We start from the raw sequence: 26,937 nt of genomic DNA, 5'->3' as shown, positions 1-26,937 counted from the left end.
TGACTTATGTCCTTTACTGCACCTTGGCTCCCATATAGGCCATAAATCAGCAAAAGGAGAGAGCAATAAAAATAGAGGGACACAGAAAAGATGAGGAACTAATATTCAAGTCCTCCCACAGAAGGCAGACAAACCTCCAAGGAAATGTGGGCAGATTCTTGTTGGTAGGAGGAGAATGAGAACATGAAAAATATCAGCCAACCAAAATAATGGAAAAAACCAAAAACATACATACATATGGATGGCCCTGGGAAACTGGCAGGGACCTCTCTGCAGGAGTAGTGTCTGGGGAACAGGATGTCTCAGGGCTTTTAAGTCAGACCATCCAGACTTGAGGTACCACAGCCTGTCAACATCCAAAGCTAGCACAATGATCATAAAAGGAAACAGGAACTAGGTCACACTGATAAAAGCAGTAAAATTGCCTTGAAAACACAAGAGCTAGGAGGTTAGCTAAACAATACTTTTTCCTCCACGCTGTCATGGTTGATTGTTTAAAGCCTGTCAAAAGCTCATCTGGGAAATCCTTCATAGATATACTGAGAGCAGTGGGAGAGTAGGGAATCAGTCAATAGTTAATAACTTTATTACTCAGACAGTACCATTTGCAATTAATTGAAAATTACAATGGCTTTTGGTGAAAAAGTGCTTTTCTTTTGCAATAACAACCAAGTAGCTTGCAGTATTTTGAAAAGATTTTTTCTTTTTAATACTTGAAAGAGGCACACACCTCTGCTAAAGCCAAAGCAGAATCTTGAGGGCACCTCAGCTACCAGAGAATTTCCAGCAATAACTTCTGTCACCAATGCTGGAAGTTTTCTTTTTGCCATTTTACTTTCTTTCCAAATCATGAGCAAATATGAGACTGCACTGAAATCATTAGCACCGCCCACCAGGCAGATCTGCTTGTCACTGCACACTGCCTCTCTCCAAGACAGACAGCTGGAGGCTGGATCTGGACACCAGGGAAGAGGCTGGCAGAGCACTTGCAGCTCCAAACTCATGGGCTGCCTCAAGTTCCTTTCTCAAGGAAAAAAACAACTTCTAAAGGAAGTCCAGGAACACATTCAGCTCCTTCATCACGATAGTGGAACTTTTTTTGGAATGCTGAGCACGTATCAGAAGTTCACAATTCTAAAAGAAAGATGGAACAGGAAAAAAAAAATAAAACACATGGAAGCAGCCAAAAAGCATTTGGGAGGTAGACACTGTGCAGCACAGCAAGACACCCAAAGAAAAACTTACAGAAAAATGAATACCAAGCAGTGACATGTAAAAGAGCATGAAAAAGTGTCTTGGAAAATATGCATGTGCCTAACTAGTGACACAGACAGCTTCTGGAACTCAGTAGAGAAAGAAAAGGGGGGGGGAAAGCCCAGCACCATATAGTAAAAATTACTGAACCTGGTCTATTAAAGTCTACCAATTAATGTATTCACAGTACTCTGAAATACCACGTCTCCTGAAAGTCTGGGAGCACATCTTTCATTGCTCTTCTGTATCTATCTTCCTCCAGCCAACAACTGAAGAAAGTAATTTTATACCTTCTCCTCAGGCACCAAACTCTGAATTACAATATGAATTTAGGTCTCCCTAAGAGTTGGTAACTCATCAGCCTCTGCTTCTCCCAACATTTTCCAAGGAAAAAAGCAGAGCAGTGCCACTCTCACAAGTTCATTTGATTGGCAAGTTCCTGAGGTTTTCTACGGATCTTTAAATGCACTATGAATCTAATAAAACCCTCAGTATCAGTACTGGAATCTTTCATACACTCCAGTTTTATTTAATTTCTTGTTTATCTGACTAGTGCCAAACAAGAGGATATTCCATGAAAGCTAATACAGCTAAATGAGATATGAACCATTCTCAGAATACCCTGTGTGTATTTTCTTGCACACAGGAGTCCACAAATCCTATTGCTAGCTCTCAACGAAGATGTTTCATTTGTTTTAAATAATCTGACTGGAGACATTCTGCTTCAGAAATACCTCTATAAATATACCCAGGAGGAAATTTGACATATCCAGTATAAGTGCTTTGCTATCTAGACTTAATCCTGCATAGAAACCATCTGCTGCATTAAAAAAAGGGGGGGAAAAAAAAAGAAAAAGAAAAACCCCGCAAACACAAAAGCTGAATCAGATTCTTTTTGTACACTGCTTACTATTTCTGCAATTTGTATTTTACACTGTGCATGTGTAGACCACAAGATCACCATGTACAAGATCATCACAAAGTGGTGTTACAATACTGCTTAAAAAAACCCAGACAAGCACGTCAAGGTGTACAGAGAAACCAGGTGTGTAGAGAAATCCTTTCATTCTGCTCTGCTCAGGAAAGAACCAGAACCAAGAAAATAATTCAGAGCAAACAGCCAGAAACATAAAGGCTAGGAAGAAGGAAAATCGTGGGCTGCTACATTGGGAGAGAAGACAACTGGGAAGAGGAGGTGCTAAAATGGCCTTGCTTGATGAGAGAGAACACAATATTCTGGCTGGAAGGCACTGCTCAGAGCATCAAGGGCTGCTCCCTTCCCCAGTAATCCTTTGTTTTTCCAGAGGTGTTTAACTTGATCTTCACCAGTGAAGGCCCTAAATTTCCCTGGGCAGTAAATTCTGATGCTTTACTACTTTTCCTTAGCTTCACCCAGCATCTAAACTCTATCTTCCTTGTCACAAGGAATATTTAAGTACTATCAGGCACCCTGTGGAAGCTCCCCCCTGGAGGTTTTTAGGCCAGGAAAACTTCTGTTTGAAAGAACATAATGACATGTGACCCTGCTCAGGTGCTGACTTGCTGAGGGCCTTTTGGACTTACCTGGGGGGATGTGAAAGCCAGGAACCTTGCTCCATTCACACATTCCTCTCCCACCTGCTGGTGACAGGGTGCTGTACCCAAGTGTGACAGCAAACACTCCAAGCACCAACAGAGCTTCAGGGAGCTGGGGGATGAGCAGGTGTCCTGGCTTTCATGCTCTAAAGGACCCCCAGCTTCCTCTGAAAGGGGAATCAGTTCCCAAGAGGCTGGACAGTGGGGGAGTGAGGAGCTGGGTGCTGTTCCCAGGGAGCTCTCAACCATCTCTGCAGATGCAGAGCCCTTGTGCTTCCACATCATTTGGGACTTGCTCCCCACTCCTTACCCTGCTCTTGTTCCTCCAGGTCTCAGCCAGAATTTAGCTTCTCTTCCTAGAAACGCCTCATTCCTACAGATTGATGGGTTTTGTCTTGATCCCTAATCTTCCAAACAAAGGCTCATGCTTCACTCCTAATGCAAGACTCCATATATTAACAACTTACAAAAGCCATACAAAAACCTTTAGCCTGCTGGAAGCAATAACCTATTGATTTAACATTTTGCTCACTGCTACCAACTAATAAAAGGATGAAAGCAAGGCACTATATCACAAATTGTCACCAGCAGCTCAGAACAAATTGGGTTCTTTTTGGATCAACAGAAGCATGAACGCTAGCACAAGCTCAAATCACATCTCCTCATCAGCTTTGAGCCCCATCCCACTGCCATCACCTGCATGTGACCAAGAGCACTCAGAACAGGACTAATGGCAGATGGCATAATTAAAAGGCTTTGAGTCATACCTCCGTGAGTGTCTGAGTCCTAGGCTGTGTCAATTAGCATACTTACAAACAGAAGGCTTGAAAGACAATCTAAATTACAGCACACGATCTCCAAATTCAACTCTGAAGTTTCAAAATAACCTTCCTGTCATCCCCAGATACCAAACAGCCATGCCCAAAGCTGGATGTATGTTCCCTCTTTCATCAACATATCTCTGCTCCCGCCTTGTCCTAATGGATGCATTACCTTGAGTTGTCACAGCTGATTCCACACAGGATGTGACATAGGAGGACATGAACAATGTGCCCCGCTTTGATCTGAACAAATTCATTAGTTTGGCTTTAGAGAAGAACAGGAAAACACAAATATACTGAGCAGAAGTTTACTTGAATCATTGTAGCATTATTATTATTATTATTATTATTACTGTTACTACTATTATGATGATGTTTATGTTTACTTCCCCTCTCACTGAAGTGTAGCAAAAAAAAAAAAACTAAATTAAAAAGAAAATTATTTCCTCACAAAAATAATTTGGGAAAGCTTCCATAGGTCTTTATTCCCAAATTCTACAAAAATTAAATGGGTCAATTCAGCGTTGGTTGGCATTGAACTACCAGTTACCACTTGCTTTTCTTATTTCTTTTCAGAAATGAAGGACATGAGGAAGATCTTTGCTGCTTGGGTTTTGACTAAGCAGACTTTCCCCCCCTATTGTTCTACAAACTGGATGTACACAGATACTGGAATATTCAATCAAAGAGCCAAAAAAGGTAATTAAATCCCTTGTTAATTAAAATCTGAGCTAGTGAGCTTCTGGCTTACTCATGAGGAGGAGTAAGAACAGCACTTAGAGAATCACAGCTTCCTGAGGATTGTTCATCGTGGCCAGCAATCTCCCAGGGCCAGATGATGTAAGAGTAGGGTGCATTCATCTTTCTTTTTGGGCACATGCATATTCCCTTACTCTTCCAGGAGTAAAAGTTACACAAATTCTCCTGTAGATCTCTGGGTTGTGCTTCACACTCATTTCCATTTTCTGCATTCCCACCAGGGTTCATGGTACCACACACAGCTCAGCCAAGGAAGGAATCCAGCCCTCTGCTTTTATTTTTACCCGTTGTGCTTTCATCATAGCTGGGTGAGTGAGAAACCATCTGCTTCCTTGGGATGAAAAGGCAAGAGAGGGAGCTACAGTTTCCAGAGGAGTGTATCTTTCAAGATACAGCATCTGTCCTCTCTGTTCCTTCTGATTTATAGGGATTTTGGTTTGGGCCAAATTCACAGCTACATTAGGAATGAGAAGAGCCTAATGTGACACTGTACCCAGAAAGAATTTGGCTCAGTGACTTCAGCTCATTCATTCTCAGGGATGATATTTCTTAGCACTTGATCCATGATGAATAGTAGGCAAATTTACACTGGTGCAGTAGGCAACTTTCTAATTTCATTTATGCTCAGACCATCCTGTTGCCTGGTATTAAACAACAGGTTCTAGCTGAAGCTATTTAGTTTGAAGGATTAGATAACAAGGATATGTAACTTTCCTAATCAGAAATATGTTAAGATTTTGTACATGAACTTTTGTAGTGTAGCACAGAATCACTGGACATCCAATCTGATAATCCTTCACATTTGAAGGCAACGGGAGCTACAGCACCTACTGTAGAGACAAATATTGACAGAAAGAATGATGTGAGGAAGCAGCCAGAACTAAAAATCTAATCTTTCTGACACATATGAATTTCAAGGATTTTTCATCTTGAACATTGATAATGGGATTCCAGACACACGTATAAGACCGAAAGATTTTCCATATCACAAATATAGTCACTGTAAATGCAGTTCAAATAACAGCCCTGATCTTCTAATCTTCTAGATAAATTTTCACTAAATTTCACTAACTAATTTTCCCTAAAATTTGAAATCATCTTCCTAAAGCTTCTTGGAGATCTTCCTCAACTTTCTTACTGAAAATGATCTGACAAAGCCTAACAAACAAATGAACCAACTTGCCATTTTTCCTTCAGTTATTTCTGTGGTAATCAATTTTCAGATTATTTCATAATTGTGTTTCACATAAATTTTTGCCTTTGCAGAGGAATGTGTATTATCTTCAACACTGATCTGCCCAAATTTTCAATCCTACATTCTTCCTGAGGTGATACCAGAAATGATGTGAACAGTAAACTTGTTTGGGGGCCACAGAGCTGGGATGATGGAGGAGATAATAAAGGTTGTCCACTTGCTGCTGGGCAGGTGGCACTGAAACGCCCTGACCCTGCTTCCCTTGCAGCCAGGTGCTCTGCAAGATTCTGGACAGGAAAGCGCTAGTCCTGCCCTAGCTAATATAAAAAGATGTTTCTACTTAATGACTACTTATTCTGTTCTAAAATATCCACACTTAGAACAAAAAAGGCAGCACAAATAAATCTTAAGAGACACAGTGCAGTGAAAGAAGAACTGGAGATGAGCAGAAGGGAGATTTGTTGTGACAGAGGCAGAATGTGTGCAGCTTGGGAGCAGATTTCAGACCCTGGCAGTATCATCTAGACACAGGATTGAACCCAAGTGTATTAGTAACAATCTTAATCCAGGCCCTTTTAGCAGGTGACAATGTTGATACCAGCTTAGCTGTGCCACTAAGAGCTTACAAAGCTAAGGCAGAGAGCCCAGCAACATGATCGACATGCTTGGGTCAAACTGTGCACAAAATTTAAACATCAGCTCTTGTCCAGCACTGGAGAACACTTCCTACAGTATTCAAGACCTCTGCATAGGGCTTACAGGAAACAAGACCTCCCAAAGACCTGCAGCCAGCCCAAGCAGCAGCTGGAAGCCAGGACATGTGCCAGGAATGAAAGCCACAGGAGTCCTGAGCTGCACATCTGGGTCATCTTCCTCCAGAGCTACCAGAACTTTCAGAAAAGTATTTTGCCAACAAAACTTTCTATACATATTTTTAAAAATGCTTAGCAGGTGTTATATGCAAGCCTGTCTTGAAGCATTAGTGTCCACAATTAACCCTCCTGGCACAGCCATGCCTCTGGAGTCAAGTCCTCACCACGTTTTTTATCACCTCATTACTTAACTCCCGTCATTGCCAAGGGGATAAGTACTGGCTTTGCCTTTGTGAGGAGTGATGGAGGAAGTACAGCCCCGCAGCTGCCAAGAGAGGTTGCTGAGGTACTTCTATTGGCAGGACATCCAGGCATAAGTCTTACATGAGAACTGCAGGGAGGGCTGTATCCTTACAACTTTAGGACACAGCAACCTAGAAACTACAAATCTGTACAAAACTGGGGTCCAGCACAATCATATTTGTGATGCAGTGGTGGTTGGACTTTGCAAAATCACTTCATTAAAAAAAACCCTAGAAGAATTCTCAGTAAGTATATTTATTCCTGTAATTCATTAATATACCTGCTGGCTAAAAATGACAAGGGACTTCCAGCATGGCAAATATGTTCTTAGGCGTGGAAGAATCAAGAATTACTATATTCACTTTTGAAAGGTCTTGTCTACCATGGTCGGAGCACAGCTGTCTGTATTCCTTACTCTCTGGTAATTAATGCCACTGAGAAGTAACATCAATCCCACATACTGACAGAAAGCAAAGGAGCAAGACTGGCATTTGTGCCCTTCTCTGCTTCAAGGGGGACAGCTTTGAGTCTGACTTGACTGAGATAATAACAGGACTTGGGAAGGTGATTCTGTGTCTGAGCTGAGAAACGAGAAACAAAATTCTAAAGCAGACCCACAGCAAAAACATTAAATTTGTCCATTCTCAGTGAAGGTAAGAATGGCAGTCTGGCACCTAAATATACCTGTGCACTGCTTCTTGGTTCTGAGATACACTCCTCCTCAACAGGTGGGTCTGAAATAAAGAGAAGTGCTTTCCCTGGACAGCCTTTTCCCCACCTAACTCCATCCTTGCCTCTCCAGGGGGGGCACAGCCACCCTCCCAGAGAGGGCTGCGATGAACACCACAAGCCTCCAGCTGAAAGTACAGGATGGAAAGTGCTGCTGAAGAGTCCACCCAGTGAGAAGCGGTACTGGGAGGTCTGAGAGCCGTGCTCAGGGAGAGGCTGTAAGAAGGTCAAAGCAAGAGAGAACCAGGGAACTGCAGCATCCTCAGCCAGAAACACTGCCAGCCTTCCTCAGAACCACCAACCTCCCACACTTAAAAGCATGCAAGGAATGGAGAGAGTGCTTTCAGTCTTCCTGTAAGCCAGTGGTCTTTCAGTGCAGGTGAAAATACTGCTTACTAGTGATTAATAATTAGTTTGTTTTAGAAACACTAAGCAATTAGAATAATTTTGCACTAAAGCCATTTCAAAACTCATCTCCCAAAGACCCCCAGGTTGCTTGGATTCCCACAAAGCACATTGTGGCTATAAAGCAATGGTGTTTGTCATGCACAGTAAGTCACACCACATTTTCAACCCTCCCAGCAAATATCAGCTTGAAAATAACTGTGGGCAAACCCTCTGCAGTTCTGATTTTGGAAGTTTTAACTCACAAAAGTAAAGATCCCCCTATTTAGGTGTGGACCCACTTGCCAAGCATGAGCTCAGCTGGTATCAGACCCACTTGCTCTCTCTGAGGCTGACCAAGAACGAAGGAGCTGCTATGTGATATCATTCCACGTTTGTCTGTAATAAAAGCACTCACCCTGTTCCTTTCAGTAATATTTACTCAGCAGGTCAGCATGAAGGAAAGCCACAAGATGAATTTGCCAATCTAAACATAGTGACGCTTCTTGAGACTTTCCAACAACAGGCTTGCAAAAAAAAAAAAAAAAAAGGGGTTGATCTTAGCCCTTAGGCAATGCTCAAGGTGTTCTGTGCTCCCTCTGTGTCACCAAGGGGTTTCTCAGAGAGCAATTCCACACCAAGTGGCTTCCCATGCATTGTGCAAAGTGGAGACTCCGTGAGCTGACTCTCCATGCCTGAAAATGAACTGTTAGGCAGCTGCAGTACAACTTTCCATCTCTGCCTCTCAGTGCCTTATGTCAGATGGTCCACAAATTCTTACCTCTTCAGACACCAGCTAGGAAATTAGCTTTTCCATTCTATTGATTTCTAAACTGCATTAAAAAGAACACATTTGAAAACCTTCCATGTCCAGTAGTGATTACTAAAGCCATGTACTGTCCTACAGCTGTCCTTCAATTCCGAATTGGCCCTCCAGAGACACACCTGTGTGGTTTTGCATTTACAGGAAACAATAATACTAGAAGATAAAGCTAAGAGAAAGATTTGACCTCACTGCTTATAGATAGTCAGAATGCAAATCACCATGGAAATCTCAGCAGCTCATTATGAAGGGTGCTAGCTGAGGGGAAGCAGAACAGCCAAGAGTGATAAATAGATTCCACTGAAGCTCATGTGATTTGTACATTGTGAGTTTTTGTTGATACAGCTGTAGATGATACTGTGAGAGCTTTTTAAAACCCCATTCCCTGTAGTCATCTCTGGCTTCCACTATGAAAATGAGTAAGAAATTCTGGAGGACCTCATTTTTAGAAACTAGCCAGGAAACCAGACTGGTGTTCAACAAACATCCAGCTGCCTTTAAAGAGGATGTGTCACTGGCCAGAGGATTTGCCATATAATTATTTTGGATTCAATAAGGAGAAGAGCAATTTATGTTAACCTTTTACTCCAGTTCAGGTTAGGCACACTGAGTTTCCTCTCCAGGACAGCAGGATCAGCAGTGATGTCACATCCAGTTGAATGTATTTGCTATGTGAACAGCACTACCTAAGGTGCATAAAATCAGAATTTCTCTAGCTCTAGTAGTGGACACCTAAATATAAATGACCAAGACTGAAAGTCTAGAGGAATTCTTGGGCTGTTTCCAGAGCAAAAGGAACTCAAGGTGCAGAAAAAGGACTGCCTATCTCTACCAGTCAGTGTTCTTTAATTCTGGCTTTCAGGAGTGATATCAAACACCTCAATGAAAAATCTACAAGGAGAAATTGCTACTTTATGCAGTGAACTGCTGTCATGCTTAAAAAAAAATCCCAGCCTCATCAGCAGAGACACAATCTGGAAGTGCAGTTCAGCCCTTAAGGAATTTTTTATTATATGCACAGGATGCTTCACAGCCTGAGAAATAAAATATTTTTAAAGGATTCTTTTCTCTCCACAGCTAAGATTGGCAGGTGGGAAGGGCACCAGAGGACAGGTTTTAAGAACACATTTTTCAAGGTTCTGTTCAAATTCTTAGCCATTTCTACCTCCCAAAGCAGGTACATCATATTGAATCTTTTTTTTCATAAAACACGCATGTAATTCTGGAAAATGAAGAGTACAATAAACCTTCATTCTCAATGATACTCTGCTGTGAACGGGAATATTTTAACATACATTGAACTGATATAAGTGTTCTTAGATCTCTTCCAAAAAACACCTCTGACAACTTTTCTGTTTGCCAACTCTTGATATTAATAAAGTTGAAAACTGTCTTAAGACTATGATAAAGAAAAAAAAAACAGAAAAACAAAAACCCACTCAAACAAAACCAAAAACCTGATTTTTTCCTATATTTATTTATTAGGTTATTAACGTTGGAAAAGCTAATTCATCCTTTACCAGTTGACAGTGATGGACTCAAAACAATTAATTATGGTTTTTTTAACCAAAACATGGGTCAAATTCAACCATGGGGTCACTGTGAAGTGAACAGAACTACATCAGACTTGCATCCTAGCTTGGTCTGCAACTGGGAAGCTGAGAAAACAATGGATGTAATTCACAACTGGAGCAAAACAATGTCATGTCTCCTGGACTCCTTTCAAAGTCATTCTAATTAAATTGACACCTTTTTCAGAGAGGCAACAAGTGCTGAGAAAAACACCTGTGATGCCTACAATTCACTGTCTTTCTCCCAGATCTCTCATTATATGGAAGACAACCACAAGCAAATATTTCCTTTTCTTCCTTTCTCAAAAGTCAATGGTTCCAAGCTAACTCACTTTATTTCATGCAAATATATAAAAGATCCTCCTTTTTTTTTTTTTTTCATTTTTATTTCAGAGACTCCCCAAAGCTAGATTAAATTTAAAAAGGCAGGGTTTTTTTAAGGATACAATGCAGTTTAAGGAACATTTCTTCCATAAATTCCAGAAGAGGTATCAAATTGGCACAACAATAAAAACACCTCATCCATTTCTTTTGCCTTTTGACCATATTTAGGAGGAAAAAAAAACTATTATAAAAAGCAGCTGACAGTTTTGTTTCAGTTATATAGACAACTAAAACTTCTGACCCTCTCTGATGTTGTTTAAATAAGAGATATATTTCAGTGTACAATGGTGTTTCTATCAGAAGTTACTTCCAGGACCAGGAACTCTTGGCACCAAAACATGCTCTTCTAGAACACCTCATTTTTGAGTGCCCTTTAAGAGCATCATATATAAACCCACCACTCATAGGAATCAAATGAGAAGCACTTCAGGGAATAGAAAATATATCATTATTATTATTAGCTAATCTACATTAATTTCATGCCAATATTGGGACACTTATTAGCAACACCTATACACATCCTACTTGCAACTTCCCAAGTTATGCATTCCTTCACAAGTGTATTCTTGTACATAATGAAGAGCGCTTAATTTGCATGCCTTAATTTCTTAGTAATTACTTAATAGCAAGCACACATGACTGGACAGAAAGTTGCATCCTGCTGTTCCAGATTTTGTGATATATTTCCTTTTTCCTTTCAGGTAAAGGATCTGATAGCTGTTATTTTGCCCAGTCAATAAAGTTTGTTTCCACTCTGAAATCTGGCAGCCCTAAGTCTAACATTCACCTTATTAAGAGCAAAAAGGCTTAAATCAGTTACAGACATGGGATTCACTTAGGAATTGCTGAGACACTCCTGGAAAAGAAGCCTTTATATCAGAAAGCCAAAAAGGCAGCAAGCCCCAGTCTGTGTGCACCATCCTCCACTAAGCACGTGCACTTACATGACAAGTGCTGCACGGAGGAGCCTGTCCTCCTTCTACCCTTTGAATAGAACTCTCCCATTAATCTATTTTTACTGATCATCATGAAAAGCAAATCATCCTTCCTGAAACATTTAGCTGGGTACCAGCAGCAGCCCAAGGTAACAGGATATGGATTGTTCATACAAAATACTCTTGTAATTATTGCCTCTGATAGTCAGCAGTGAGTACAAGAGCTATTCTCATTTTAAACTAATTAACCGTGAAAAAATGTCAGGCTCTTATTATCAATCTCCATCACCCAGCAGGAGCAATACTTACAGATAAGGTCAGAATTTACTTCCATTGTCAAATGACAATGTCAAAGACATAGCATGCTATGGCATGGACCAGAGGAGACATGTCTGCAGAGCTAATTCCCAAATTCAGCTTCCTTGGGTGCCCTTGCTGGCATAAAAAGCACTGACAGCAGCAGCCACCCTGGCTCTATGAAGTTTCATGTGCTGGAAAAATACTGCAACTTTCTGGGATATTCATGCAGATTTTCAAATAACCTACAACTCCTGACAAGTTTGAAAACCCCCTATCTGAAGGAAAACTAGGATGCACCTCCCTTTGAGACCAGCAAGTGGTGAAATCACATCCTTTCACTTCTGACACAGGCAGGGAAGTTCTGTCTGTTTTGCAGCACTCCCAAATAACTGTATTTGTCTTTCTGGTGCAAGCAAAGAATCACGGATTTGCTTTAAGCACAGGCATGAGATGTCTGAGCATATTTGTAGGCTGTGGCCAGTCCGAATTCTGAGCATCTCAGAGTCATAGATTACTTAGAGCCCCATACACCCAAAATCCAACATGTGGAAGTCTGAGAAAGGACAAAACCAAGACTCACAGGTCACAGGCACCAAAGAGAGCAGTCATCATGCCAAGAGCCTTTGATGGCACATTATAAAAGTAAGCCAGCACGGCAGTGGGCTGAAAAATTAAAGGTTGGATTCCCATGCAGTGGTATAACTCTGAGCACTGCCAGGTCCCCTTAGACAGTTTCTGCCTCTGGTTTTCCTGCATATGGGCCCTTGCTGTCTACAAACTTTTCAAAAAGTAGTACAGGGTTATTTGCACACAGAACAAAACATTTCTGTGCTGCTCCAAAAGATTTTCACTGCTGTCCCCAAGCACAACTGGCAGTCAGTCTGCTGGTTTCAATAGAAGTGTATGAATATTAACCAGTTGTAATATTTACTCTGGTTTATAGGTCAAATAAAATATCATACCCAGTAGGTATGTATCTAAAACCCAAAAGAGTCCCAATAAATTTGTAATTTCCGTCTACGCTGGTTTTTTTAAAACTTCTCCAGGACATATTAAATATCTCTGTCGTTCCATAGCCAGAAATAAATTATAATTGAACACTTATTTTGTGTCACAATGAAATGTCAGAGAAAGCGGATGAAGTTTACTTACTTATTATCATGACTTAGATGGTTATTAAAACAAAAATGCTCTGTGGAGAACTCTTCAATGGAAAAGGCCAAGTACACTGAACACAGTTTTGTAAGACGTACTGCAAATCACATGCATCTCACAGCCTGGATCCCCTGCTACAACAGTTTAAAAGGACTAAGTTTTTTTATTACAATGGCCTGGTGCTAAAGTGACCTACAAATCACTGCATTTCAAGGACTAATTTGCTATGCAATCCCCTCCCTCTCTTGCAATCTTGTTCTCAGGGTAGAGCAGAAACTGGAACCCACCCAAAGCAAACACTATAGATCTTTTTTTGGCAGTTTTTATAGCACAAGTTTTATATGGAGACTACATGCTAGGTGCTGATGCAAGCATTCTACAGTACATACAGTCTCCAAGACCTTCAGTTCTTGCAGACACTTATGCACACACATAAATGAAAGTAATTTCATTAAAAGCGGATGTACTGTTCTGATGAAAAATACTCTGTCCCTAAACACTGTAAGATTTGCAAGCCTACCATTCTGTGAAAATCTGGGTCAGACCTCAGAAACCAAATGACCTTCATGTACTTCAGGAAAAGAAACTGTGCTCTCGAGGGGAGCCCCCCTTAAGTTCCAACTTCACTAATAATGAGGGAGAAATTCTCATGGCCCATAGAAAACCTAAGAGTTGTTTAATGGCCATGCTGGCCAGACCTGCCTGGGCTGATAGCATCATTAATGGTCACTGATGATAACTTGTTCTCCTCAGCTGCTGAAGATGCTGGAGCACTCAGTAAGGCCAAGCTCAGCAGCATGGGCTGACTATCAGGAAGGCTGGAGCAGGGGCAGACCCTCTACTGACACAGGGCTGGAGGCTGCATGCTCCCACATTTGTGGAAGTCAGCTGTCAGAGAGCCACCTCAGCATGCCCTGTGACAGGCCAGGCTCCTGGGGATGGACAGGGAGTGCAGGAGCTGTACTATCTGCCAACGAAAACAGACATGGAAAGAGAAGAGTCCCATCCAGTGCCCTTGGATGAAACATCCCTTGCATCTACCAACATGGACTGCCACTCAGTGAAACACTGGACTAGGCTAATAAAGGGGTTTTGCCAAGGGTCAGGCTTTGGGGAGAGGTGTGGCAGCATCCTCCTGCAGCCACACCCATTTTGTCACTCCCTACAAGGATATTTCTCAGGAAATGAAATCTCTACACATAAGGAAGATAAATATTAATAGCACCCAGGCAGCAGGCAGGTATTACCACACTAATACTCACATTTCAATGCTGAGAATGCAGGTGACTGCCTCTGAATCCCCCAAAACATATGTTATGTCTGAAGGAGTGAATCTCTGCTAGCACCTACCCAGAGAATGAAAAGCACTTACCCAGAGAATGAAAAGCAGACTGTCCCTGCTGCCAGCAATGCCAGGTTGGACACTGCTGAAGCACAGGAGAAAGTTTTGGTGCCTCATGGCTTAGAAATGGTTTCTCTCTTAATCACCAGGGCACCAGGGGTAAATACAAGAAATCAGACAAGCTGCTTCTAGTCTCCACACCAGCTGCTTTCCTCAAGGACGAGATGGTGCTCACCTGAAACATCCACTAATTTCCAAAGGCCCCACCTGAAGATTTTGGTGCCTCTTGCAAGCAGGGTTATAGGATTTGGCAATCAGAGCTCAACTGTGGTACAGACAGCACTGTGAACTCCTAATGTTACTGCTGTGATTGCAGCATTGGAAGCTGTCAGAACAACCAAAGAGAGAATCTATTCCAAAGACAGTCCACAGAAAGGCAGAAACTTTTGTAAAATGCACATGCAAGCAGTTACAACAAGACCACTTCATTCCTGTCCTTCAAGGATGTGGTGAGAAGTGAACTATGAAAATTCACTTAAAAAAGCTGGAAATGAAGCTTCTGAATTCCTTATGTGATTTCAGTCTCACAAATCTCAGAAGACTTTGGTAAATAACATATCTCTACCTAAGGAAGAAAATGAGATAATTTATAGCCCTACACTACACAGTGAACATTAAATAAGCACAGTATCTGCAAACTCAAAAGGTCAAACAATCAGAGAATTTGTCTGCAATTAAATTATTTTAAGTCTGTAGAATACATTTTTCTATAGTAGCAACAAGCTTTTACTCACAATGAAGAATTAATCATAGAATCATTTAGGTTGGGAAAAACCTTAAGGCCATGGAGTCCAACTGCAAACCTAACACTGCCAGGGATATTATTAAAGTTAAGAAGTGGGCAAGTGTTGAATGCAAATCAACTGAAGACATATAATTTTAGCACTGGAAACCACGTATGTTGGAACCAGAATGCTGGAAGTGACAAAATGAGTGACAGAAGACACAACACATTAAAAATCACAGAAAACAATGCAATTCTAAATAAAGCTAGAGAAATGAGAATAAAAAAGAGAGAGACAACATCTAAAATTTAGGCTAACAGTTTAAGAAATTCATTGAACTAGTTGCAGAAAGATTTATTTTCAGCATCTAAGCTAAAGGTGCCAGTAGACCATGATTAAAAAGAAACTGTAAAGTCTGTACTTCTAGCTGTGAGTTACTGAATTCTAGAAGAATAATTCCCAGAAGAGTGACATTTACTCATTTCTGCTTTTTCATACCAAATTACATCATGAACCATTGAAACGTTATTTTATATATTTGAAAGATTTCATTCAAAAAGAAAAGTAATCAAATTTTGTAATACTTGGAAAAAGAATTTTCTGGTAAATTTGCAACATTTCTACAGACCTCCTAAAACCGGTGGAGTCTCTTGTTCTAAGTCAAGGTGAGTTAAGAAATCTCAGGGCTGATGGTTATTATTAATGAATTTTCAGGCTAGAGGACAAAAAAAAAAAAGGAAAATTCTATTTAATTGAAAAATAGGGTAGAGTCCTTGTAATGTTTCAGTTCTGTTGGAAATATATGTTAAACAGCCCAAAGCCTGTATGAGCATCCATTTATTTTACTGGAAATATGTACACATTTGAGACTACCAAAGGTCAGAACAAAGTAATCAGGTTTCTTACTGCCACTGGACTGAACTCCATCAGGAATAGTTTACATGACATTTACATTTTTTCCCCAGGATGTCGATAATCCAATGCTAAAGACAGAATAGCTGGGCAGAGTCCCACCTGCCCTCCTCAAGGGTGTGAGCATCACCAGAAGTCCACTTTTGAATAAATGGGAATACAAACATCAGCTCCATTCACTGTAGCAGAAACTTAATTCTTTCATAACTACTTCTTAACTTAGATGTCAAGGGGTACAAAGATTTACTTTTGTGCTGAAGTTCCTCCTATTTAATTACAAAATCTGACAGCAACATCTTGTCTGATATTTGCCTCAGAAATGCAGTTTCCCATCAAATCTCCTTTTTCCTAAATTATGCAATTCTTTAGTTCTGAACAGACTCAATACCCCACAGAAAAATTAAAAAAAAAAAAAAAAAAGTTCAGTGGAGGGGATAGGAACAGATAAATCCATTGCAAAATACCCCTGATCATCTTGCCATGCAAATTCCACAGCGGCACCACGCATTAGAGAAGTTACATGAAATGCTACTTTTCCCCTTAATGGGCTAGATATAAAGCTAAAATTCATGTTTAAGTTATGAGATACATCACTGGAAATGACAGCACAACCCACATGTGTTCTGGTATGGGATCAGTCATGTGTTTTTCTGGATTTATGCACTCCATGAAATGAGGGGTTTGGTACACACAAGGGATAGGGGCAGCTCAAAGGGATGTATTTCAGTCTGTCCTGTGTTTTTGAAAATCCAGTACTTCAGCTTAACTCTTGCCCTTCCCAAGTGATCTTTGTGGCAAGATCAGAGTGAGAAAACAAACCAGCTTTTACAAAGCAGTTAAGAAAGTACATCTTTTCTTAATGTCACATAGCAAACAAAGTCATTAGAAAAGACTCTGTAAGTGGAGAAAAAAAAAAAGATTGATTTATTCTGTAAAGTTTTAATGCAGTGAATCCAATCCTCAGAAAAACAGAATCAATATAAACACAATCATGTTTGGAACTTTCTACTTATGTAATGAGATTAAGTACTCTGGAATTTAAATTGTATTCATTTTGAAAGTGGTGACAGTTTCAGATAAAAGAAAAGTGCTTCAGAGGTACATGAAATATGTTTTTAAAATGAAGTATCTTTAACACTTGGATGCATACTCTCTGAATTAAAGCTTTGCTGCAAAATATACACCTATATTTCAGAATACATTTTTCTCTTAACAGGTCTGAGTTCCAAATTTTGTGTAACAGGTATGTAGAAATTTCACCCCTGAGAACCAAATATCTCCAATTGTCCTTTAAGCATTTAGAAGTACAAACAGTTCACATCCTAGTACTAGAAATTGTAACCAAATAATGTAAATGTGTTTTTCCCTGGAAACAGCTGTGACAAGAAAGACATTTCTCTAGCTAGACAACAATGACTAAAAGAAAATAATATTCTAATTCCCTTCACCAACACAATACATTTAGGTTTTCTACTGTCACAGAAGATTTACGAGCAGAAATAGGGAATAAAGAGCAGAGCCATGATTTCCACAATTCTATCAGGCAAAGGAGAGAGCAGGTGACTATATGAACTTACAGCTGTGTCATCTCAGCATCCTGCTGCAAGTAGGGGGATTTTCATCTGAGCAATAGGTCTGCATTAAAGTTTCATAAGCTTATTTTATGCAGGTCAGAATGACAATGCGCATTTCTACATGGTTACATGGCTTCTGGACATGAATGCAGCCAGTTATTATTGACAATGGGATTTTTGAATTGCTATAGAGACTCAGCACTTCATTGAATCACTGGTCATCAGCAATCAGTGATGGTGGCAGGCTAAGCAAGAGAAAGGAATAAAAAATCTGTGTACAGACCTGATTAGATCATGAGAAAGAACTTCTATGAGGACAGGGGAAGAAATACCACGAAATACTTTTCTGCTTTATTTAGGACATTTCACAGCATTATGGCACATGCGCATGAACACTGAAAACTTGTAGTTAAATAGCACAAGCACGGGGTATTGGGTGGAACTGCAGCTCATATTAAAGGCATTCAAGATCCTCCCTTTTCCTCTATAATTCCACAGTCACTGATGCCTTCCCAGTTCTTCAACAACGGAGCCAGGATCCACAGCCACAGGTGCAGCAAAACCCCAGTTCCACCCCAGATGAAATCACTCATTCCTGAGCAAGGAGGGAGACACTGCCACAGCAGGAGACCACACAGCACGAGCTGTATCCTAATGCACATGCACAAGGGGGAGGCATTGACCAGAGTTTATTTCCTGGATTTAGGAACCCTAAGGCTCATCCTTCACCACCGTGCTTTGAGTGCAGCACATCGGGTTTCGTGCGGCTCAGGAGCTGTGAAAGTCACCTCCAGTGCCTGAGCCCAAAGCCCTGGTGCTCAGGCCAGCCAGGCGGGTTGGCACGGCAGAATGTGCTGGGGCACTGAACTGAGCCCACCCTGATGTCAGCATCCTCTGCCCAGTGATGCCTCCCATGCCCAGTGCTGCCATGCACCTCCCAGGGCATACACCCAACAGAAACCTCCAGCAGCTCTTGGTCTCTGCAATAAAAGAGGAGCACAATATCTTCTGAACAAACTCCCTCAAGAACCAGAATGTTTCAGAAAAGTACTTCTAAAAATACATACAAGAGAATCCATCATTGACTCCCCATAAAAAAATTAATTTTCTCTCTTATTCTGTACTGGCCCTAACCACATTAGAGTTTTGGGGGCTTTGCAGTAAAGCTGCTTCTAGGGTCCCCTCAATGACTGCAGACTGTGACAGCTTAGAACTGTGTTTCTAAAGCTGTGAGAACTCTTGTGCCCAGGCAGGGGTCGGCTCTCTGTACCTTCAGGCAGCCACACAGCACAGCAATGACAATAAACTGGTTTCTGGATAGGTGGGCTACTGAATTACATAAATTTCAGAAACAAAATGCATAGATTGAGGTAACAGAATTGTAATTAGGTGGGAAGAAATGGCCTCTCAAGCTTTCTGAAGGAAGTTGCAGAGCTGATAAGGCTCATGTTGCAGAAAGAACAAAAAAAATTTAATAAAAAAATTAAAAAGAAAAGTAAGCACTTTATGCAGGCAGGTTAGGAGCAAAATACACAACGACAGGAAATTATTCTTCTTCTTCATGGGAAAATCTCTTTCCCCACCTGCATGGTACCCATGTTGCCATCATGGCTCGTGTTAAAATAATCACCCTGAGAGAAGGACCCTCAGCATCATAACAGTTTGCTATTTCTCCACGAGACCGTGTTCACTTCAAACTACAAAAATAACTTGGGTTAAGTTTAATCCATTTTTTCTGTGCTACCATACTTCAGGAGAGAAGGGAATGACAACTCCTCACAGGCGATGTAAAATCTAGAAAAGAATCAAACTCAAGGGATCTAATAGCTATTAAAAAAAAGAAAGAAAAAGTCATCAAACAAAAAATCCCAGAACTAATTGTCATAAAAATCTCCCTGTGATTATGGCATGTTAAACAAAGATCAAGAGAATAAGAAATTTATATCTATGCTTATTTTTTGTTCCTTCACAATTGTTACCTAGATGCAAAACAGAAAGAACTAGAACCAGAGGTCAGGAGACCTATGATTAACATAATTACATAATAAAACCCCCAAAAAGGAGAGTTTTGGGTTAGGGTTTGAGGTACTTTCATGCACCAAAGCCTTTTGTCTTCAAAACTGCAAAGAGCGTAAATTAAGGGATTATAAATTGAAAAAGAACAGCTTCCACTTTCATACTTTTTTTTTTTTGCCTTTGGCGCAGGGACATGAAAACAGCAGAAAACTGGCCCTGCTTCATTCAGTAATCAAGGTGGTAAAAGAAAATTTTTAAAAAAAAACAAAGTAGAAGCAAAGCATTTCAACTTCCCACTCTCTGATTTTCCACAGGAGCTGCAATTCCACTGATGCCAGAGGAGCCAAGATCAATTGATGCCATTGAAGCAGGGGACAGGTACCGGATGCTGGAAGATGGCTTCATATTCTATCCCAGAGGCACCACTGTATTATCATCAGTCCAAATAATTAGATGAATTCCTATGCTGGTTAAAGCATTATCTGCATAATTTCAAATAAAGTAAATTTTCCTAAACAGCATTTCTGAAGGTTACTAGTTCCTACACCTGTGGAGATCTGACCTCCTGACTTCTAGATGACCTTAGCCAATTTCAAGTATTTTTGAGCTTCTATCTTCTGCTCCTCAGGTCCCAGGGCTCAAGAAAAATGTGACATTCACTCAAAGTGAATTATAAACTTGATAAACAAAAATCTAGCTTTACACAGTGCAATTAAATTGTGAAATTTGTTATCACAAGATAGCGCTTAGATGAGAAGCTTGAAAATAAATATACAGGGCACGGCAAGGATCACCAGAACAGCAAGATTTAAAACAGTGAAATTTGATCAATTTGGGAAAATATCATTTCCCAGGCTTCAAGGCCTCTTTGTCTACAGTTGTTCCAGAAAGAGACACTCTGATCAGGTGAATTCTAGGAGATATGGTCTGATACTAGCTAGAATTTACCTCTGGGACTCTGCCTTCTGAAAAGAAAAGGCAAAATTCAGATGTAGCTCTCTGCAGCACAGCAAAGACTGCCTTTACCAACAAGAACCACACCAGTAAAATAATGGCATGCATGGAACTCTTTGGAGAGATTTAATCACTAAGCATAATTCTGCAAATGGCTTCATTCTGTTTCTGTGGCAGTAAAAAGCATCATCTTGATCTTACACCATTATATACTCCACCTGAAGAAAACTATGGCTTCTGATAGAATTTTATACCTATGGTCAAGGAAACATGAACCAGATCAGCAAAAGTGCAATCCCAGCTCCATAGAGCATCTTCAAAGCTCCCCCTTTTCCGAGTAGTTGGTTTGTCAAAACAGCCCAGCAGTGAGCTGTGCCCAGCAATGCAGCCTGCCACCTCCCTGGGCTCTGCTCCACTCCCTGCCACATGAACCATTTGCAGTTTTTTATCAAGAAACTCATTTCTAGGACTGGTACACGGTTTTACAATCCTCAGGCATTAGCTGCTGTTCCACCAGCGAGGCTGGGCATCCTAATTACAGGAACTAATTTATTTTTGAAATCTCCTTGCTGGGACCCAGCTGAAGGCAGCTCAATGGCGATGGGAGCAGCACAGAAATTTAACAAGACTCACTTCAAACAGCAGCACTGAAACCACACACTGCAAGTATAGGTGCTCCTCCTTTCTGCTACCCAGTATTTGCCAGATAAAATGGGTCTTTGCTGCTTTATCAGAAGTGTAATTTTACAGACACTTCAAAGACCTTTAAAATGCAGTAGCCTCGCTGCCCAAGTTTCTCTGAAGTGTTCTGGAAAAGCACAGGTGCTGGAAGATGCTGGTTTGGGGCAGTGTGGAATAAAAACACAAGCTGATTTATTTCATTGGGAGACAGGGAAAAAAAGAAAAAGAATGAGATATAACAAAAAGAGAGGAATTATAAGGACTAATTTAAATTTTGATTTTTCATCCATATCACAAATAGGCTTGGACACAATTGGCCCTCCTGGCTGTGGGGGATGCAGGAGTGGTGGCCACCCGGTGTGGAAGCCCAGGGCACTGGGAATATTCCTCTGTCTGCTCTGGGGTGCCCTGACCCCCAGCGGAGCACTGACTGTGACCCTCATTCATGGAGAAAGTTTCCCAGACTGGAATCCACAAAAGTGTGAAATAGATTACAGAGAGCAGTGTAGGTGTAGGTGTAGGTGCATCACTTGGGGAGAAATTGAGGTGATCCTCATATTTTACTATATTAATAAAAAATAATGGTGTAAAAGAAGTATTTGGTCTAGAAATACAAACTTACAACAACTTCCACACTAGTTTTATTTGTTTTCCTTCAAATAGTTAATGGCAACAAGAAAATATGAGTTGCTTGCAGAACTAACAGTACTGGTAGGTTTGTGGCTCCATAATGTGTAACACATTGCTAGCACTAATGAAAGCTTTATTATATTTGGGATATTTTGTGTAAATTCCATGAAGAACTCAAGTGCTAAGCACATGATGAAACATTTCCCTTACGGACACTAACTGGGTTGCTTTCCTTTAATTAGCCATCTGCTTCCATGGAATTCCTCCAGATATTGTAAGTTGAATATCCATCTCTCTGTCAGGTTTTACAGAAATCTAACAACAGGTTAAAAAGTTACTGGGTGAATACAGAGGGACAGACTGACAATGTCTCCAAAAAATTGAATTGCCTCAGGAAACAAGGCTAAAATAGATGCATAGTTTATAGTTGCTTCTGAAGATGGGGCCACTGTCAAGCTATAATGAAGAGCTCATAAGCTAATTTGATTATAAAAAGAAATAAATAAATACATCAGCAGAAATGTATCAATGCTTCAAACATTTGTGGATTTTCGGGTGCAGCAGAGCAAATACTGCTCCCACAGATGAGAAGGACTACTGCTGGATGGACAGATGAGTTAGGGGGTGGTAGGTCAGATTTTTTAATCCTTTAAAAAAAGTTTAGTAGAAGTTTGATTAAATGTTCAAATAAAATACATCCTAAACTCATCTCTACTTCACTTAGCCCACACTGAGATTCTTTGCTAACCCCCAGTAAGCTCAAAACAGCCATTAAATTTGAGAGCAATCTTGCACAGTGCAGAGGATACTATTATTATCTGTGGTAACCCACACTAAGAAAAGCTAAAAAAACCCTGCAGTTCATAATAGTTTAGACTATGGCACCATTGACGCACATTTTTCATTTTTTTCCCAGCAAAATTAGAATTCTGATAGGCAACAAGAGACCTCTTGCAGCTGAATGGAGATGCTGGAGAGAAACAGTGCTTCTACCAGCTGGCAGGTCAGGCAAGTGTTCTGTGATCACCTGACTTTATCTTCCTGCAAAAATGTACTTAAATATTTCCATGTAGCTGCACTGGAGATGTTAAGTCATTGGTCAAACCCAAGAAACACACATGGGCTGTGGGACACAGCAGTGACCCAGCCTACACCACCCTTTGCTCTAAAATATGCCATGTATTTTGACTTTCATAAATCCAAGCCAATCCATAGGATCATTGCAGCTTTATCATTTGATGAAAGGGAAAAAAATAAAGTAAGTAACAGGGGAAAGAGGCAACACATTTTTACCCACGGAACACCTCAGAGAACCACTGCACAGTTGTCACTCTGAATTCTGTCCTGCAAAGGAGGAGAAAGGCCAGAGTTTCCCTGCGAGTTCTGGTGGCTCAGCAGTTTGGCGTCAGCGCCTGGCTGGCTGCACTTGCAGCACAAATAGGTTACAAAGCAGCAGTGCCAGTACAGCCAAAAAACCCTTTGCACACCCAGAAAAGGGGCTGAACACAGAGCCCATCACCCCAGGGCTCCTCTACTTCACAGCTGGGTTTGTACTGGCTGGCACAGCACTGCTCTGCCTGCTGAGACTGCTCCAGTGCCTAAACCCCCTCACACCTGATTAACCTGCAGGGACAGAGTCTCTCCCTGTATTAACCCAGCACAGATTATGACTAAATCCTCATTTGTAAGGCAGACCACATCTCTTCCATAAAGAGATCACTGCCAGACAGCAATACCACATACCCAGTTAATTATGATTTTTATAATTTGGGCTCTTAATGGTTTCTTAGTCAGAAAGCAGTTATGAAAAAGCTTTGGAACATAAATACTGCATAAATTTTCATAACTTAAGACAAAAAGTTGGTCGATGTTCTCTAAAGCTGACAATCTCCACACTACAGTAGATAGAAAGAGACCAGAGTTTATGTACAACCTGCATGCAAACTCCTATTGCTCCTATCCACTTCTTACAAACTGGCAATCACAGATGGTCTCATAACAGACTTGGAACAGAAAATAGATCTTTGCATTTGGAATGTGCAAGTTACACTTCTACATTAACAGATTTGTAATTCACAGCATGACATTCAATGAAGGAAGACATGGTAAGGGTGTTGTACATTTTAACATACTTACATAATGAGCAATTATGTTGAATATATTCAAAAATAGAATTTATGTAGGTTGGGAGAAGTCCACAATTAGTAATAGCTTTCCTTTCTAGAAGTTCTGATACCTTGAATGGCTTACATGGATTTTTTGGTGCATTGATGCAAAACAATTTTCATATAGCAAACAGTGAACCCAACCTGAAAAAGTAACAGTTTTATTTTGGAAATGACATCATGAAATATTGTGTTCCCACAATATTTGACAGAAGCATTGTTAAGAAGTGCTTTATGATAGCACATTGCTTTATTTTTCCAGTCATTGCAAAACTTCAATTTTTTTCTTATTGTTGTCAGGAACAAAAATAAGGACCTGTTCCTTTTTCCTTGTTAGAAAGAAAAAAGTTAAAAGGACACAAGTTCCACCACTACTCTTGAAATACTGCTGTGGTAGGGAGATGAGATGGCCTGAAGAAAAGAGGAGCTGCTCAGAGGGATGCAGGAATGGAAAACCTGGTGCACCAGTTCCCTGGCTCCCCATCTCCTGTTACATTCTGCAATGCCACTGTCACCTGCCCAACAGCCACAGCAGCAACACCCAGGTTTAGAGTCAATATTTGAGATGTTCTTCAAGTGTAAAATTGTTTTCTCAAACTCTGGGCCACCCACATGCACTAGCCAAGCAGGGGAACAAGGGAGGGTGTGATTCTGTCAATGGAAATGAAAAAGCTGCCTTTAACTTTGCTGCTCTTTGGCGTCAATCATTCCACCTCCAAAAGTCTCACCACGCTGCATCTCAAGGATGGAGGACTGTATGGAAAATTTGTAATTAATCCAAACCAATGTCACATGCAGACAAAGTGACCTTATTCCAATCAGTAAGAAAGGCAATATAAAACCCACCTGCATCTGCAGTCACTTGCACAAGCTACTTACGCCATAAATCATTTAGTCAATAATGATTCATAACAAAGAGAGCTTATTTTGGTTTTGTTACTTACAGCTTGAGCTTGTAAAATCAGGCACATGCAGACAAGTTACTTGAAGCAGTTTTGGATACTGGGCTGAAGCATTTTGTAATTTACCCAGATATGACTTTAAAAGAATTAATCATTGTTAGTTAATGATAGTAATTACATGGAAACTTGTTATGTTACGCTCCTGGAAGGGACCATATCCTGCTGCACATCCCCCCCCCTCAGTGTTTTGCTCCTTGGCTTTGGGTGTACGTGCAGTGCCTGCAGCCTCTTTTAGTCCTCATCTTCCTGCTCAGTCCATCACTGCAGCTGCCAGCACGTTGGTTTGGGGGTTATTTTAACCACGACAAAGCAGCTTTGTTGCTTCTGTTTCTATGCTTAAGTGATTTTTATGAGCAACCATTTTAAATAGTAATACTTTGATAGATTTTTTTGTTGTTGTTGTTGTTTGATTCTGTTGTTTACTGCACAATTGAGAGCAATGACTGCCAAGGACCTGTGACCTGCACTAAAACCTGAAGTGATGGTAGGGCAGCTTATTTCTATGCCATGGTAGCTGTCAATCATCCCAGAAAATGGGATTGGTTGCTTAACCAAGACTAGATCTTTCTTATTTCAGGAGTAGAAGCACTGTGAACCACTCTGGACTGGCAGCGATGCTACTTCTTTATGCTGAGGAGCTTGTAAGTCACACAGCCACCAGCCATTTGTCATTTTCTCAGGTCAGAAGACTGCTTTGCAAACAGGATTTAGCCCATGAGTCACTATTTGGCCTTCTGTTCTCTAGAAAAATCAATTATCAGTTCAAACTGCCTTTCTTCTGTGACTCCAAAGCCATAAGGGAAGCACCTTGGATGCCCTTTCTTCCAGAGCAGAAAAAGAGAGAACTACAGCAGCATTATTGCTCTCTTTCACCCTTTCCTCTTTATCAAGTTCTCCAGTTCCAAAGTGCAAAGAGCAAAAAGACCCTGGCCTTTGCAGCAATGGTCAGCCTTTATTGCCAGGGCCTCTTCAACACTGATGATTACCTCAGAAGAGATATAACTATATATAAACAGTTATGTTTGGCTCCTGTGCCAGTGGCCACTTTTGCCTGGGAAGCAAGAATGAGTGATGTACCTCAAAATAATCCCCATGAATAACCCTTTGGAAGACTACTGAAAGCATATTAGGGTTACTCACCACAGCTGGGAAATTTTTCCTCTCGAAGTTGAGTATATTTTTCAGTCCATTCAAAAGTGTCCCAAAACAATGAAGGGTTTGCACAATCAGGCCTTCATTTCCCCTCCCAGCAGAGATGCCTGTGGAAGTCACGTGTAGAAATGTTTTCCAAATTAGCCACCAGTAACATCACAGAGGCTTCTTTAGCCATATTCTTCAGAGCTATGGTTACATTAGTAAACATAAAATGTATTTCCTAAGTTAAGCCAACTAATTTAGGACTGACAAATTGAATGACTCATTTCACAAGTGTCTCACATTCATTTCTCAGCAAAATTAATCCTGAAGAAGGAAAGCTGCTTCTATAGTAGGTATTAATATATTTAGTATCATACCTCTTTCTCCATGCTTTGCCTCTTCAGTTTTATGTATTTTCCACACCAAGGAAAATAAATGGCATAACCACAATAAAATGTTGGTGTCAGTTTAAGCCTCAGTTTGGAGCACTGAGGAGTTTTCAGCAAAACTCCAGTCTGGTTAGAGATTTCCCCCATGTCCCTGGTGTCCTGAATTCACTGCTGACATCCCAGAATACTTTGTTCTCTACAACCTCAAAGTCTAGTGGATTTTCACAGATGGAAAACAGACATCACCTGCACTCTTAGCATAGGAAACAATTTTGGGGGGACCCATCAGCCATCCTTGCTGCCCAGAGGCAGCAGATGAAGTGTCCCCAGGGAGATAGAAGATTCAATTAATCACCACAATTATACAGCAAGCAAATACAGTTGGAGGCA

The 26,937-nt window shown here is 40.7% G+C and overlaps 1 protein-coding gene across 1 annotated transcript in view; it reads right to left on the bottom strand.

Moving 5' to 3' along the window:
- The window catches only part of HTR2C (5-hydroxytryptamine receptor 2C), a 259,463-nt gene extending 233,283 nt beyond the window's left edge, over positions 1-26,180 (bottom strand). The window contains exon 1 of the transcript XR_005259910.1: positions 26,162-26,180. The gene's annotated coding sequence lies outside the window, so the exon portion shown is untranslated. The remainder of the gene's footprint in view (positions 1-26,161) is intronic.
- Positions 26,181-26,937: the final 757 nt, after the last annotated feature.

Source organism: Motacilla alba, chromosome 4A (genome assembly GCF_015832195.1).
Source record: "Motacilla alba alba isolate MOTALB_02 chromosome 4A, Motacilla_alba_V1.0_pri, whole genome shotgun sequence".
In the NCBI taxonomy this organism is placed as follows: Eukaryota; Metazoa; Chordata; class Aves; order Passeriformes; family Motacillidae; genus Motacilla; species Motacilla alba.
This window is presented reverse-complemented; position numbering and strand designations above follow the sequence as displayed.